The 17,089-nt window shown below is 34.7% G+C and overlaps 1 protein-coding gene across 1 annotated transcript in view; it reads left to right on the forward strand.

The window, feature by feature from the left end:
- Positions 1-17,089, forward strand: part of CDH19 (cadherin 19) — a 113,496-nt gene that overhangs the window by 22,530 nt on the left and 73,877 nt on the right. The window lies entirely within an intron of this gene.

Raw genomic sequence — 17,089 nt, forward strand, 5'->3', positions numbered from 1 at the left:
CGAGTCCCACTTTTAGTGGGACAATGGCACTTTAAAATCCATTACTTTCATGCCAAATTCTGAAAAATTAATATTCATAGACTCTTTTATAATTCGGGTGGCTCATCATGGTAATCCTGTGTTCTGGCAGGGACCAAACACAGCCGTATATTGGCTTGTAAATTAATCTTAACAACCTGCTAACATAGTAGCATATTTTGCATAGGATGAATGGATAAACTGATCACATCTGTGTAAATTCAGTTTTTTTGTATTTGCAACTGTATGGTCAGCTTGATTTATTCTGGAAAGTGAATATTAGATGATGCCTAATGGTGGAACTCTTGGTTTGTATTTTCTGCTATGATTTTTGTGAGAAAAGAAGGGCTCTACTTGATAGCTATGTATCAAATATCAGCTCTAGTAGTTTTGTTAATAGATTAACATGTAAAATAATACATTTATAGTAAAATTCCATCAGAAAAGGCTTAAATGTGTCTTTCTAGAGGTTATGTCCAGCTCTATTAGAAATGAACAAACAAAACAGAAGCTGGTTAGAGTGATTCACCTTGCAAGTTATACAAAGTATAACATCTTCCTAGAATCACAGGGTATCTCATGTTGGAAAGGACCTATAAGGAACATTGAATCCAACTCCCTGCTCCTTAGAAGAGTAGCCTACCTCTTATAGAGAAAAAAACTCGTTTTATCCAGTGCTAATCTCACACTTAGGGGTCCTACTTAACATAAGACACTCCATAAACAACACACATATTCTGTTCTGATCATAGATAACTGAGTCCCATCTCTGAGTAGAGGGCCTCATCTTAAAGGGACATTTGAAGTCTTCTGGATAACCAGTAATGACTTTTTTTTTAATTATTCTATAAAACTAGATTATAGGAGATCATTTACTAGTTTCCTGACAGTTTTTCAAAATTATTTTGATGTGTTGGATGACTGATGTCCTTCAGTATCAAGGGTTCTGTTGAGAAAACAGCATGTCTTCTTGAAGATGATGTAATGGGAAAACACTGGCAGATAAGAAGTAATACACAGCAGGGTGAAAACTTTGCACCATGCCCCTATAAACTAAGACAGTAACACATGTTATTTTCATGAGATCACAATTCTGGCAAAATTAAAAATTGCAAGTGAGGATATAAAAGGCAGGAGAAAAACTTGCTATTATTGGTAGCGTTAGAAGATTTACTCCATGATTAATTTTAGTGTCACTGAAATTTGACTTTTAGATCTTTCAATCCTACTCAATCTGCACTGAGTGCAGTTCCTCCTAATAACAATGCATGAACAAATGGATCCTCTCTATTTAGAAGGTGCCTGCATGTGGTAAAATATGTACTTTCACTTGCTTGCTTTTTATTATATATATCTATTCAGGACCCCTCTGTAAGTATAGTAGGTGGTAAAATAATCTGCAGTTTGAGAGAAACAGTACATCAAAGGGGAGGGCTGTGAAGATGATCAGAGGCTGAAAACAGGTTGAGAGAGTTGGGCCAGCTCAGCCTGGAGAAGAGAAGCCATCAGAAGAACTTGACTGTGGCCTTCCAGAACCTAAAGAGGTCTTAAGAAAAAAAAAAAAATAGACAGAGTCTTTTTACCAGAGTATGTAGTAACACAACAATGGAGAATGTCTCCAAAATGGAAGATGGTAGCTTTGGATTAGATATTAGGAAGAAATCTTTTACTGTGGTGGTGGTGGTGATACATTAGAATAGGTTGCTCAGAGATGTTGCACAATCCCTGGAAGTGTTCAAGACCAGGCTGAATGAGGCTCTGAGAAACCTGACGGAAGCTGTCTCTGCCCAGGGGGGATTGGAACTAGATTATCTTTAAGGTCTTTTCAAAACTGAGCCATTCTGTGAGTCTGAGCCCCCCAATTCCCCTCAGCACTACAAGTAAAAGGCATTGTCTGCTGGCCATCAGCCCAATATCAAGACATCAGAGACATGCCAGAACAGGCTCTCAGCCTGAAGGTGAGATTGGTGCCTGAAGGGAACATTTTTATGAATGCTGAGTTAACAGAGCATAATATCTTTGATATTCAGATATTTCTTATTAATAGACCAGGGACCTTGGTATTGCATGTACAATTCTGCTCAACCTCATCGAGATGCATTTTTTTTCTGCTTGAATCACAGCAAGATATGTTTTGTAAAAAAAAAAAAAAAAAAAAGCTTATATCATCAGAATGAAAATCGAATTCTGACAGGGGAAAGATTTTAACAATAAAAGCTGTGAAAGTCTCCTGAAAGTGAGATTCAGTCCAATCTGACACAATAAATTGTTTTACTGTTGAACAGAGTCCCACTAACAAGTATAGATTACATGTGTAAGACCTGGTTTTGCCTGCAGCTAATGTACCTAGAAGATGTATTAACTGTGCAACTCTCCTATTTACAGGCAGTAGAAAGAGTTTCTATTTAAGTATAAGCTAAAATGGAAAAGAATATGAACATTAAATTCAGCCAAATATTAAAAATATTTAACGTTAATAACCGACTTAATGTCCTAAATAATCTAGGAAGTCTACATCTATACCTACAAGTAAAATATTCATTATAATTTACTGGAATATGGAATTAAAAAATTACATTAGTCACTGATATTAAAATGCCAGACAGGCAGAGGAGGTGTGCTCTGTATTCTGCTGCATGCCTCCTAGGAACTATTAGTACTTCATGCTTTAACAGGCTGAAAATGAAGTGCAAACTCATCAATGTAATTATTTCTTCTCTTCTTTTTGTGGAAGCTGTGCTGAAGGGTGGACATCTTTAACTTAATCACTGATTACATTTGTTGCCATATGAATCTGTAAAACAAGTATAGCAAATCTATTTCTATGCTGAGTTGTTGGGAGCCCCAGTTCCTGCTCTCAAATTTGTAGCTCTGCTGTATGGAAAACAGAAAACTCACTTTTTCCTGCTGGTGGTTTGAATTGGTCTAATTTGTTCTGGTAATGGCTCCAGATGTCACAGTATAAAAGAAAGCCCGGCCCCACAAAAAAGATTGCCATTCTGACCTTCTATTGAATTCTAGAGCTCTTGCCCTTTTTTGTCTTCTGAACAAACCCAGCACTCACAAACATGTTGAATGGAGTGGAAAAAACAGCTTGACTCTTGTGAAAGAAGTTACAAGCAGAGCTGAGATGGCCGCTTGCCACTTTCCCCTGTCAGGGTGACATCTGCCACAGTTTTCTAAGCTGCTTTTTTTTTGGGAAAATGAACCTTCACCTCAGCAGGGCTGATCCTCTCCCCTTATCCCTGTACCTTTTCTTTGTTTCTTTTTTTCAGAAACTTTTGTGGTTTTCCTTATGTTTCTGGAGTCCATCTTTTAGGAGATATAAAAACTCCATCTTATGGGGTTTTTACTTCTTCAGCAACATCCTGATACTATTTCTCTTCTCATACAATAAAAATTTATTTTATTGCACTTATCGTTCTGTTTGTCTTGGCGAAAAAAGGTCACAAGAGTAATTCCAAACAAATACAGACAGACGCCTGCTCACATTGATAACAGTCCACTTACATGATACAGGCAGGCAACATGATTCATGCATCTTTGCCTTTAATTCATATATTTTGTTAACTGATCTTCGCCATGTTCAAGAACAAATGTGTGAAGTCCTTTTTACCTGTTTACAGGAGGAAGTAACAAATCTTAGCAGTACTGATTTTGCATGCAAATATGTGTGCCTATGTGTATGCAAATGGGTGTTCATTTGTGTGTGTGTATATATTTCCAAGGTCTTGTCACTTACTTAATTTCCATAATCGTTTTTTAAGTAAGCCTAAACATAGCTCTGCAACAAAACTAGACACAGAGCCTGATATAGTTGCAGCTTTCATAGGCAGAGAAAGGGTCATTAAAAAAAAAGAACATATTCAAAACCCTCCTCTGCTTGGTGAAGGTGTAAGTACCCTTGGCAACGCAACAAGAGCATAGATTTTGATCTGTCCTCCTAACTGCCTCAGATGTACTATTCAGCATCCTCCAGGGCAGAGACATTCTGCTTGGCAGAGGGCATAATCTCCCAGTGCTGCATGAGGCTGGCTCTATTTAATGAGTGCAGAAAAATAGGGACTAACCATAAAAGACAAGACCAAGTAACAGTCAAAGATATAGTGTATGAATCACCCATAGAACATTTTGGAAGAAGACTGTAGTCCTTGCTCATGCAAATTCATATTTTCTCCATTACAAAAACCCAACAAGCATGTATAGTACTTCATTATTTTTTTCAGGAAGCAGAATTATGCGGATAAATATTTTGTTCAATATAAAGAATTCAAGTGGGAAACCATTTGTTATGCTGAAATAAAATATTCTTTTTGAGCATCATGTTCAAGAGAGCAGAAAGCAAGTAAGAATTAGAGACTAATGTTAAAGAAGGCTGAAATTATAAAGGATTTTGAAAAACTAACATTGGAACCTGTCTTGGACATTAAAATGTTGTTAAGGATCTTCCCCATGATATTTTCCATAGGATACATATGGGAGAAGAAAACTCTCTCCTACAGAAGAAGTGTGTCTATTTTTATATTTATCTTTATAAATTTATGTTTATGTTCCTATTTTTATTTTTTATGTCTTTATCTTTATCAATAACATATTTTCATTTAATTTTGTCTTCACAGTATGCTTCATTGGGCTAGATCACTCCTTTTCAGGTTGCTTTCAATTTACACACTTAATTTGCAATTAAATATTCAAATACTGAATTGTTCCTTGGTTTATGTTCTCACTTTAAGATGGAATTAATATAAAAAGTATGTTAAATATGAGGTTTCTACTTTGAATCAAGCCCACAATGAACAGATTAGACAATGTAGAAAATTGGGACAAGTTTATTATTCACTTATCTGCCAGACAATGCTGGAGTTCAAAAAGACTCACAGTCTACTGAAAGGCAGAATAAGAGTTTTGCTATTTCATCTTGTATCTGATATGATCTTTACTCAATTTGCAAAGCAAGATTCCTTTTCTTTGCAGAGTATTGTGGTGCATTGCTAAGCTATTTCTTTGTTTGAGTTCTGTGTTAGAAACAGGTAAGTGCTGAATTGTTCAATTGTTCTTTCATCAGAATAATTCTTATTTTTACAATGAATAAAGAATAGTAGGCCGTACCTAAATGGGAAATATACTTGCTGTCAGGAAGGAAGGAAGGAAGGAAGGAAGGAAGGAAGGAAGGAAGGAAGGAAAGAAGGAAGGAAAGGAAGAAAGAAGAAAGAAAGAAAGAAAGAAAGAAAGAAAGAAAGAAAGAAAGAAAGAAAGAAAGAAAGAAAGAAAGAAAGAAAGAAAGAAAGAAAGAAAGAAAGAAAGAAAGAAAGAAAGAAAGAAAGAAAGAAAGAAAGAAAGAAAGAAAGAAAGAAAGAAAGAAAGAAAGAAAGAAAGAAAGAAAGAAAGAAAGAAAGAAAGAAAGAAAGAAAGAAAGAAAGAAAGAAAGAAAGAGAGAGTCAGGAAATATGACACTTACTGGGCCAATCCTTCTCCAAGGATTCATACTATCTGGAGATTTCTATCCAACCATTTTCTTTTTTCTCCCTCCATTCTCTGTTATTTATCATCAGTCCACCTCTTTCTTTGTTCTTTGCAGTAGTAAGTGACTCCCACCAGCACTAGCAATTTGAGGTCACTAAGGCAAGTGTCTGTGTCCTACTGGAATTGATCGTTGCTCTGGGAGTATGACACACATATGACAGAGCAAGGTCACTCAACTTCTTCCCCCCATTTTCTCATTTCTATTCAGGTAGCTATCACTTCAAGGTTCTTCCTCCCAGCCTGTCATGTTTTTTCTTATTATCCGCCACATGAAAAATAGAGAGTACTCCAACCTTTATGAGATATTATCTTCGAAGTATTGCTCTGCTAAGAGCTCAGAAACACACTTTTCACTAAAAAACATATCGCTGAGGTATACAGTTTTAAAAACACAAGATTTTTTCTAGTAACAAGTTTTACTATGGGGGAAAAGCTGCAAAGAAAGGAAGAAGCCAACTCATTAGGAATAACCTATTAAATCTTCATGAAAATACATTGTAGAGGAGTTATATATCTGTAGGGGATGACATAAATAATAATTCAATGTGAAGTAAAAATTCACTCAAATACCTATGATAGTAACTTTTGTTGATGTAAAGCACTTTAGGATATTCCATAAGTGCCATTAGGCTATTTATCTTAGAGCAAAAAAGGCATTCGGGAGTAGTGCAAGGTTTTTTGTTTAAAATGGATAAACTTACTTGCATATTAAAAATCAGCCTCATGCTCTGACATCACTTCTCCACTCTCAAATATTTAGTGGTGCAAAAATAGATGTATTTTGGTAAATATGTGAAGCAAATTTCCCACCTTTTTCTTTTGTTTGGTTGACTTGACATAGTTACTTTATTATGTGTAGGAGTGAATGGCACATGCATTGACAGATTTCTAAAACTGCAATTTCTATCTGACAGCCAGGGTTTGAAGCCTTAGGAATGTTTTTAAATTAATATTAATTCAGAACTGAATTAAATTCTCAGAAGGAAGAAAAATTATTGATTGTTCTATTTCACTGATTTTCAGAAATAAAATTGGATGTAAACATAAAACTTGAGGTCAGCCCTCGCTGGATTGTCTTCATTATCTAGCAAGAATCAAAAAGGTTATGTTTTTACTCATTTTATAATCAAGTCAGAATGGGAACAGAGTTTCATACGAGGTCCAGCTGCTGTAGTCACTAGTGCAAATCAAAATCACTGTCTTCATACCAGTTCTTGTGCCAGGTTATCTGATGTTGATGAAAGCTTACAATGGCATAAGAACAGGGGAAAAAAGGTACAGTCTAAGGCAAATGACATAAGAAGATTTAAAATATTTCAGAGAAGTATAGAGAAATAAATTTTGAAAGAAAGATCCTTCCTTCCACATTTTATTCAATGAGTTTATGAATTACTGAAGCTTAAAAATATATTCACCCATGCAACATAAGTCAATCTCTAACTCTGGGATAATGAGTAGAAAAATTGGCTGAGGACAATTATTACATTGTTGAAAACTGACTTTTGGAACAAATTGCTACTGCAGCCTTTTGACATTTAGAGGTATGATTTTATGATAACCTTATATCCCAGGCCCCTCGTATAATAGAAAACAAGACTGGCTTGGACCTTAAGGCATCATTAAGTGTTTTCTTTTTCAAAAACCTGAATCATCTGCACTTGAAACATTGCTGACAGATGTTTCAATAGTTTGGTCTAAAAGGCAAATATTGTCACATATCTTCCCTCCTGCATCTAGACCTCCACCACCATCAAATTTTTTCTTGCTACATCACATTGTAAACTCCTGTATAAATAACCCTTAACTCAATGCCTACCAGTTTATAACCAAGAAATAGCTTACGTATTCTCACTGCTAGATTTATTCCCTTTCTATCTATACTCATGCTGTCTCATACAGAATTATATTCTTTGTTATGTTTTCTTCTGATGAAGATCACAGTGTATATTTTATCCTACTCCTTCATTTATTGCTTCTCTATTTTTTTCCCTATGTTCTTAGTAGATTTCAGTATTTCAAAAGTCATATATTGTGATAGACTGCCCTTTAACAATTATGCTCTTCTTTATTAAACACCACAATAACTGTGTAGGCTTTTCAAAATATTCTGGATGGTGAGATTTTCCTCAATTCTGTGGACCTATGGCCTAATCCACAGCATAATTGTATTGCCTAGATGGCTTGGAAGCATTCAGATGTAATGATCTGTAAACATGTCTATTAATTTGCTTGAAATATTACCCTCATTTTGATGTTTAAATTTCCTTAAAAAAACTTGCACTTTCCATTCAAGAGTTTGATTCCAATATTTGCTCTCAATCACATTTTGCCACTCTGCCAATTTATGTCTAAATCATTGCATTTTTTATCCCTGGGATTGTGTAAATGACCAAAATTAATATTGATGTTAGTTAGTTTGATGAAGCTCCCAAAAAAACAGAAAAACACATTTGATTTATATGTGAAATTATTAGTGTAACCAAAACAAAATGATGCAACTAAACTGGCTGTGATAAACTACAGATCAAAAGGTTCAGGTCTATGCATGTGTTCTGTTATAAGAAAGCAAATATACAAATGTTACCTCGTCTTTCCTCTACACCTATCTACAGCTCACAGAAACAGGATGTATACATGAAGACCTCCATATGCCCATGTTTTCATAGGCTTATCATGAGTGTTTAATTTTTGACAGCTCTGTCTCCAGATCATAATATATCTAAGCACATCATCACATACTTATAACTTGTCATGCTTGTCATGTCTCTCTAAATTTTTAAATTTTCTCCAGAATCACTGCAAAAATACTGCTCTCCATCCTTCCCTCCCCCAACATCCCTTGAGTTCCCTGCCAAAGACAACATCACTCTAAAACACCCAATGCAATGCCCACTGCAAGCTCAATGGCTTACAGGATGACTAGAAATAATGATAAATTTTAGCGAAAAGATGAGTTCGTCAAATCTGAGATGCATTGAAAACAGATATCAAGGTATATTTTCATTGGAAGTTACTGAAGACCATGGCCTACCTTTCTTCTCCAAAGCAGCTTCTTGTATCATATGCCAAGTTTCCGACTAAGGATCTTTTGGCTTCACAAAAGTACTCTGAAAGTGCGGTATATTGTGTCTAGTTTACTTCTCTTTTCTGCTTCCCGTTATAATTTCCCATATAGTTTCTTTCTCTGCTTCCTGTCATTTAAATATCAGAAAGAAGACCAATTCCAACTGTGTTCAAAAGAGAACTGGAAAAAGAATGGGGAAAATTATAAATATTTGAAGACACAGAGAAGTTAGACAATAAATGAGAGCATTCTAGGAATCTCAGAAAGAGTTTTATAGTAAATGACATATAACTTAATAGTCAGAGAGTGCCATGTGTATGATAAGTATCAAGAAGGAAAAGAAAAAAAAAAGCAGCTCTAGAATTGTAGTTATGGGAGAAACCAGATAAATTAAGTAAAAATACATAAAACTTCATTGGAGTCTAGGGCACTGCTAAGAGTGGTTAAACATGCTTGGCTAGATTGTCTTAGAAGTAATTAAAAATACTGTAACAAGAAAAAGTCTTCATACAAGTAGATCAAAGAACAGAAATTATCTTAATATTTTGCATTTTTCATATTTGTCTAATAAAATAAAAAGAAAATAATCACTGTTCATTGAGGAGCTAAATGGTAGTTCACTAATCAAAGATGACATGGTAACTATCACATGTACCTTTTGTAAAGCAGAAGTATACATCATTTTTGAATGTCAAAGTCACCATCCCCAGCAGTAATATAAATAATCACAACGCCTCATCAGTTTTTCCTCTGTAAGCATGAAATAAAACTGCTGAAGCCTGAAATGAATAATTTATCTCAGAAGATAGCAATAGCGGTAACATCAACAGTTACAGGAAAGGAAATAAAAACTTCTGTTGTCTTAATCATTTTGTGGTGAAACACACAGCGCTGTACCCCGCTGCCTCATTCCCCTCCTCCCTGGAAGGAAAACTGACACAGCAGTGCCAGTGGATGAGGCAGGGATGTGCCCCTTGCCCGCCCCACTCCGCCTTTCCCCTTCCCGCAGGGCTGCCCGTTGTGCCTTTGCTCTGCCATCCATCTGCAGCCCAGCTCCTCTTGCAGGAGCAGCGGCCTGGGAGGTAGGCAGGTTCTGCTTGGAGCACACACCCTGAGCCATCCCCTCACCCTGAGCATTCATGCCTTGCTGACAGAAGCCTCTTTATGCAGAAGCAGGGAGCCAGGTGTTAACACATGGGACTTGGAAGGATTAATCTTTTTTTTTGTATCTGCAGTCCTGTTTTACCTCTGTGTTGGCAGTTTAGGAGACTTTCAATTATCCTCATCAGAGTGTTCAATCATGCAGCTTCAATAAGTAAAATAACTGGGTCTAAGCAAGTTTTTTTTTTCTGATGGATGTTGTGGTTAAGAGGACATGACAGTGAGCTGCAAGAGTCATTATCTATTAATTTTGCTGGTTTATTTTAGTAAGCAATTTATAGCTTTTCCAGAATGTCTTTTACATTTTCCGCTCATTAATTGAATCCCATTTATACTATTTCTTTTGCATTAAAAGATGTATTGCACTATTTAAAGTCTTAATTTAGCCCATATGTCAAAACTATATCTAAATGAGCCACTTAGAGCACTTTTGTATGAATTGCATTATGTATGTCTTTCCCTCTCTGTCTTTTTTATCCTTGCAGTTTCAGCGTCCTTATTAGATGGTAGGAAAGGAGCAAATAAAATATAAGTATAATAAGCAGCAACATTAAAACACAACATGGGACTACCAAGTCAAGTTCAAGCTGTAGAAGATATTTTTAGTGCCTGAAAATCTCTGGCTTTTCATTTATCTGTTTTCCTAATATGCGCACTGAAGTTATTGCTGCCATCCTTAACAAAAAGAAGGTGCATACTTTCTCAAGAGACTCTTCTTTTAAAACCCATGTTAGGAAGACAAAGCAGCAAAAAATAGAAGAAAGTGTCAAGGTGGACCATAACCAGAATGCCTTTCTCAAAGCTCATCTGGTTGGTCATCTTTTGACAGTCCTTTTACTCCAGGAGAAAAAAAAACCAAAACAAAACAAAAATAAACCTCTCCATCCTACAATCTACACTGGTATTACTGAGGCTAGGACACATTCTGTGCTTAAAAAGGTGGGGTTTTTTGTTTGTTTGTTTTTGGTTTTTTTTTCCTGGAAACTCTTCTGTAGGTTTTGTATGCATATTTGATTTCTGTCAAGTGATTTTTTGCTGTTTCATATATTAGCTGCCTAAGCTATGAGCTAGATAGTATATTGGTTTATATTTTTATATTTTTCCTTTAAGGTCTCAATTGAATGTCTCATGGACTCCAAAACAGTATATTTACAACAGGATATAAGAAACATCGTTGTTTCCCATGGTTGGAAGCCAGCAGTGACATCTCCCTTTGGGAGTAGTACATTTGCACTGTTCAAATGTGCGTGTAACTTAGATGCTGATATGGATGTTCACAGTAATGATGTTTGTCATCTGTTCCGCTGCAGATGTGAGAAGCTCTTTTCCACTTATCACTACATGAGGTGTCACTCTTTCAGGTTTTTATGTTTCTTTATTTATTCAGAGAGTTCAATTAACTTTTTTCTACATTATCTTTTAATAAGCAAAGTATGACTCCTAGATGACTTTAGGCATGTACTGTATTTTTAGGATCTCAATTAATAATAACCAAGACAGTTTTTTGCCCATAAAATTGTATTTTCAACAGAGGTTTACTTTCCTTCTACGCTATTTTGTGCTGGTATATTGCATATTATAAGATACAATATTGCCAGTGGTTATAATAATGATCTTAAACATCTGTTCTTTGCAAATACCAACTGTTTCTTAATTTGGTGCTATATTTAAAATTAATTACCAGCTTTCAGCCTCCCAATTTAATGTCAAGTCATATTTCATTTCTATGTACTTTACTATGCAGCTGATTTTGTTTCCTTTGTTATATAGTTGAGCTTTAGCTTATAACAGATTTCTGTTTTTCTCATGTTGGGTATATTTGATGATGTGAATAGCACTGCTTGTTTTCTTATTCCATTGGCTGCTTTCTTTCAAGCCTGGTAAAAAAACTCCAAAAAACTATCACAACCATTTTAGCAACTTCCCCATTTTATCCTGAGCAAGAATTTAAATGTGCTACAATCTGGAGATATCTCGACTGATATGTAATACCTAGCAGTGCTGTTTCTTTCTAGTAACTACCTTTCACATGGATCTGAATATTTAATTAATTAATTAACTAATTATTAATTTATGCTATAGTTTGGAAGACTTTGTGTTTTGGGCCAAACACCTTTATGATACTCACATGGAAAATCACTCCAGCACCTGGACTGCTAATGCACCTTCTCCAAAAACAATAAATAGAATAATTCTGAACCCAAATCATCAGTGTTATGGGTGAGATAGTAAATGTTTAGTTATCAGTGTTTACATATTAGGACTTTATAGGGATTATTCATTCAGATCCTAACTTGCTCTTATTTTTTCAAGAAATGCACCTTAACCACTCTTTCTTCCTTGTGCAGAGTCCTTTTCCCACCATCATGGAGGGAATTATGACACATTTTCAATTTACTTACTCTGTAGAAAAGCTGCAGTTATTTGGGCTATTCTAAAGTATTATCACCTTTTCAAAAACTTGTTCTCTCTTCCAGATCTACTCTGCTCTGTTGGAAATGTTTTTTACCTTTTTTGTCTTCAAGATAAAGGTGTTGGAGAAAGCTGAAACTGACTAAGGATTTGAACAGGCTATTGATAAGAATAGTACAGAAAAAGAAGAGAGAATCATGTTATCCCATAATGCCTTGCTACCTCATTTTGATAAATTAACTGTTAACATTACAAACTGTTAAAAACTGGCTCCTACTCTAGCCAATCTCAGTCTCATCCAGTGTTACTATTCCAACGTTCCTGCAATTACTTCTGTCCTGGTACTTGCATTTATTCCAACTTTCTGCTGGAAAGTTCAAATTCATGGTCATAAATATTCTCAGAAGAATGCAAAGTCTGCAAAAAATATTTTTAAAGATTTTTGTAAGTAGTTATCCCTGTTACTTTTATTATAGTATAGATAAAGAAGGATGGATATTGCATTAAGTGAATAGGAAGAATGTACCTTGTAAATACTGATGCAATAGATTGGTGCAAAATTCTGGTACAAAATTATTTTAAGTGACCAGTATAGTAAACACAGCCAAGATGCATTTTTACGTGTACAAAACACCAGGAATACTTGTTTTCCCTTAGGACAAGAAAGTAATTTGAATTAACCAAGAAGTGAGTACAGAGAAAGAAAAGGTACACAAATTTTTACTTTTAAAAAATCTGTGAATATATAGTTTTCATTTGTGCTTGTAGCTATGCTTCCTGAATGGCAATACATAGAAGCTGAGGTCTCAGAACATTTTATACCTCTTCCTGACCTGCTAGGGTCACTAAACAGAATATTCAAATTCTTACGCATCCATAAGCTCTTAGAAAATTTTTAGCTTTTCAGACTCACAGACACTGGTAAATTCAAAGATTTCTCTATACTGGAAGTGTTTTGTTGTAAACATACAAATTTTTCCAAGCTTTTTTTTTTTTTTTCTGTTGAAAGAAGAATCCCTTTTGTGATATTTCCCTTATTATGCTCAAAACAAACAGATCAAATACAGGTGATGAATTATTGTTATTAATTTGTGAATATCAGACAACCTTTATAAAGAGCATCAGAACTTCTGATTTTTAATTAAAATATTTAGGGTATATATATTTTTGCATGAAGGAACTTTATTTTGTGTAGGTACAGTACTTAACATGGTGAAAATGTATTTCTTAGATTCTCCTCGACATTTCTGCTCATACTAGGAAAAACTAATAATATTATTAACCTTCTGGGGTAACACTTCAGAATAAATTTATTTCTTGAGCAATGCCCTTATTTTTTTTACAGAATTATATTTCTAGTAGTTTGAATGTTTTATGAAATAAAATCAAATAGTAAAGATGTAACATGAAAGAGGGAATTAGTTTATGACAACGTATTTGCATTTGGAGCAAAAAGGGCAGAAAGTCAAATACAACTAAAAATGAAATGCTGTATCATTGACCTCTAGAAAACTAATATTATTCCTTGTAATATTCCTGTGTTAATTTTATCAGCCACAAATTACATTTTTAATTTCTCTGCATTCCCTTTCCATATTTCTTATTTTAAGAATGATTGTAAAAATGTATATATAAGAATTACTAAGCTAAATATTACACGTAAATATTAAGTCACATTAAAAAAGGAAGATGAGAGACTTATTGCCTTGTTTGATGAACCTTAGGGTATTATTCTGTATATTTGGTTTCTACTTTTGTTGAAGATGATCTTTTAGAAAAATCCTGATGGCATATAGTATTTTATAAAAATATTGTGTCTGGTTAGTCAGATAAATTAATTGAGAAAAAATAATTTGTTATATGAGATGAAATAAATTCCTCTCGAAATATCATTACTAGACTAAAAAGAGAATTTATTTTTTTGTTTTGAAGAAGAAACGTTTGAATGCTAATGTTCCTAGAAATGTAGGTTCCAGATTTTTTTTTATGATACAGAAGAAACTATCAATTTATACAGCAGCCAATTGATGTGATATGCTATTTATATACCATTTTTTTGAGAACATAGTTTATTGTTTATAATAATAAAATTGAACTTTTTAATTTAATGAAAATTACTTTATTCACAGCAATAATTAAACATGCAGAATATATGCTTTGACCTAGGAAGAGATTGCAAAACTAAAGTTATAAACACCCTCCTAAATCTTCCTCTTGAATCTCTTAGCTGAAATGTGAAGGCAACACTTTTACATTTATTATCTGTATTGGTTTTTTCTGTGTGTGAACTAAATAAATTTTTACTATGTTCAGAATGCTGAGGAAAGACATGTAAATAGGTACTTATAAGCATTTTCCTTTTTTTATTTGACTGCCTCAAAAGCTTTGTGCTGTAGGGAAAATATTATATAATATAAGATAGGGAAAAATATTATCTTTTGAGTAACAGAGAATCTCAAATTCCAAAACACTGTGGTAAATGCATACTTGTGCTAGCAGATTGTTTGGTGCACCTGATTTGTAGAATGGGCTACTTAATTTCCTTTGGAATTAATTAGTTTCAAATCTTGTAATAAACAAAGGGCAACAAATACATTCTTTTAAAAATCAAGAACTTTTTTTTTAATTATCGTCTCAAGACTCAAGTGAAATAATAACTACTATTATCACAATTACCATATTAATAAGTCATAGGTCAAAATATAGACAATTAAAATTACTGTGCTCAAATTTCCTGGTATGCTCACTTCATTTTTCTGGTGAAGTGTTCCTTTCTAGTCCCCTGCTGTTTGCTGAGGTCAGTAACTTCAGTGAAGGTTGAAGGAAATTTTGCATTGAAGCATCAGCATCTGTAGCCCTTTACTGGAAGTAGCTAACTCTTGGGAGGGATAACGTCTTCCCCACCACTGCCTGACGTCCTTTTTTTTTTTTTTTTGGGGGGTCCATTTGTACTATCTTGATCTTTCTTCATTGGTCTGCAGGAACTTATCTGATCCAAATGCACTATATATGCATGTTTTATATGTTTACCCAGGTTACCAAGTTACATCCTCCTCATAAGCTATGGTATGTCATCTATAGCACCATCTCCTGTCCATAATTTTAAGGTCTCAACTCTTATCCTGTGCCTCCCCTTCTCCATGCAGCATTTCACTCCGGGGTCATAGAGAGTTCATTCTGCACCAAACACAGCTGCTGAATATGGATATAAATCAGCTACCAAAGTGTGTAGAGCTATACACAAAAATGCATGTCTATACACTGTAACACAATTTTACAAAGCCAAAGAAAGAGAAAGAAAAATCAGATAATTATTAAACTGGTCAGAGGATAACCTCTTTTCTTGTTAAACAAGCTAAAAAAAAGATTTTCAGACATGAATCCAGGTAAAGCATGATAAATCCTAAAGCATGTGATGTTTCCTCAACCCAAAATCTGTAGCCCATAACTAGCAATAACCTGGTTCTGCAGAGCTTCAAGGCTGAGCTTCTTTTCTTGAAAAAGGAGGTCCTAAGATATAGTCCATTTATAAGGCATTTATATAATCACTCACTGACTGAGTATTCTAAAGTCATACACCAAGTCATTAACAATGGAAATCTGATAAATCTGATAAACTGATTTTCTTGTTAGACACAGACATAGTCAAGGTTTTTTGTTTTTGTTTTTGTTTTTGTTTTTTCCTTTTTTTGGTTATTATAGAGCTGTGTGAGAGGCTATACAGCAATTATTCTCTGCAGGTCAGGCCTGGAGCATATATTTAATAGAGAGCTTGCAGTGGTGCATGCCATTTGATTTTGTTTTCTGTAACACAGTTTAAACAAACAAGCTGTAAATCTTGAAACTGCTACTTTCTTCATAGACTCCTGACTAATGGTGGCAAAGACCTGAAACACTGGTTGGATTTAGGAGCTTACTTTATTGGGAAACTAGAGTTCTACAGAGGTAGCAAAATGAAGATACCAATGGCTGAAGGAAAAAATTGTCAAGTCCATATAATGTAGTGGAGAACTAGATAGCTATGGCTACACTCTTTATTAAATTTAGCTCTGATATTCCTTTTCATATCAGTTTCAGTGATCTTCCATACTCTGACCAGGTAGCTACCATAACTGTGAGCATGCTCCAAAGTACGTATGGGCCCTGTGTACCAGGATATGTTTAGCTTTCTAGCACAGATAGCACAAATCCCTGAAATTAATATGAGAGAGAAGGCAAAGAGCTATACTCATCACTACTCCAGTGTGGGCCATTTTATTGACAAGCATATCTATTTTATGAGGTTGCATATAATCACAGAAAATCAGAAGTGCAACCAAACAGATAAATCCTGCTTTTAGGTACATTTAGTGTACTGTGAACGAAGCTACACAAATATTTATCATCCACATATCTTAGTTTCTAGATTACTAACTCAGTTTTCCTCTTTTACATGCATTTTTTCAGAGTTTTATGTGCAAACTTTCAGATTTCAAATCTGCATTTGCATACAGGCATGGAATTTTTTTTCAGAAGAAAGGAAGACTTCACCTTTACAGCATATATAATATTCACACACAAAAACACAATACAGAGAAAAATTTTGTCAAAATGGTCAAATTTGAGATTGGACATAAAATACATTTCACTGCTGATCTTGAAAATACTGGGAAATTTGAATTTCCACTTCAGAAAGCATGTTATCTGGCTAAGGTGAAAAATAAAAAGTAGATCTTAAGTGTTTTGCATGAAACAACAGAATCCAAGCACCCCATTCCATCCTTGCTAGATTTAGTTTCCTGATTCTCTAACTCTTCCCTAAAGAGCAGAATCATCCAGTGACAACAATAGTTGCTTCTGCTATCAACATCTTTCCCTGTGTGAAGCCCCACAGCCTTGCCATTGACACAGGAGGTGGGCTGGCTCCTGAAG

Source organism: Passer domesticus, chromosome 1, assembly GCF_036417665.1.
Source record: "Passer domesticus isolate bPasDom1 chromosome 1, bPasDom1.hap1, whole genome shotgun sequence".
Classification (NCBI taxonomy): Eukaryota; Metazoa; Chordata; class Aves; order Passeriformes; family Passeridae; genus Passer; species Passer domesticus.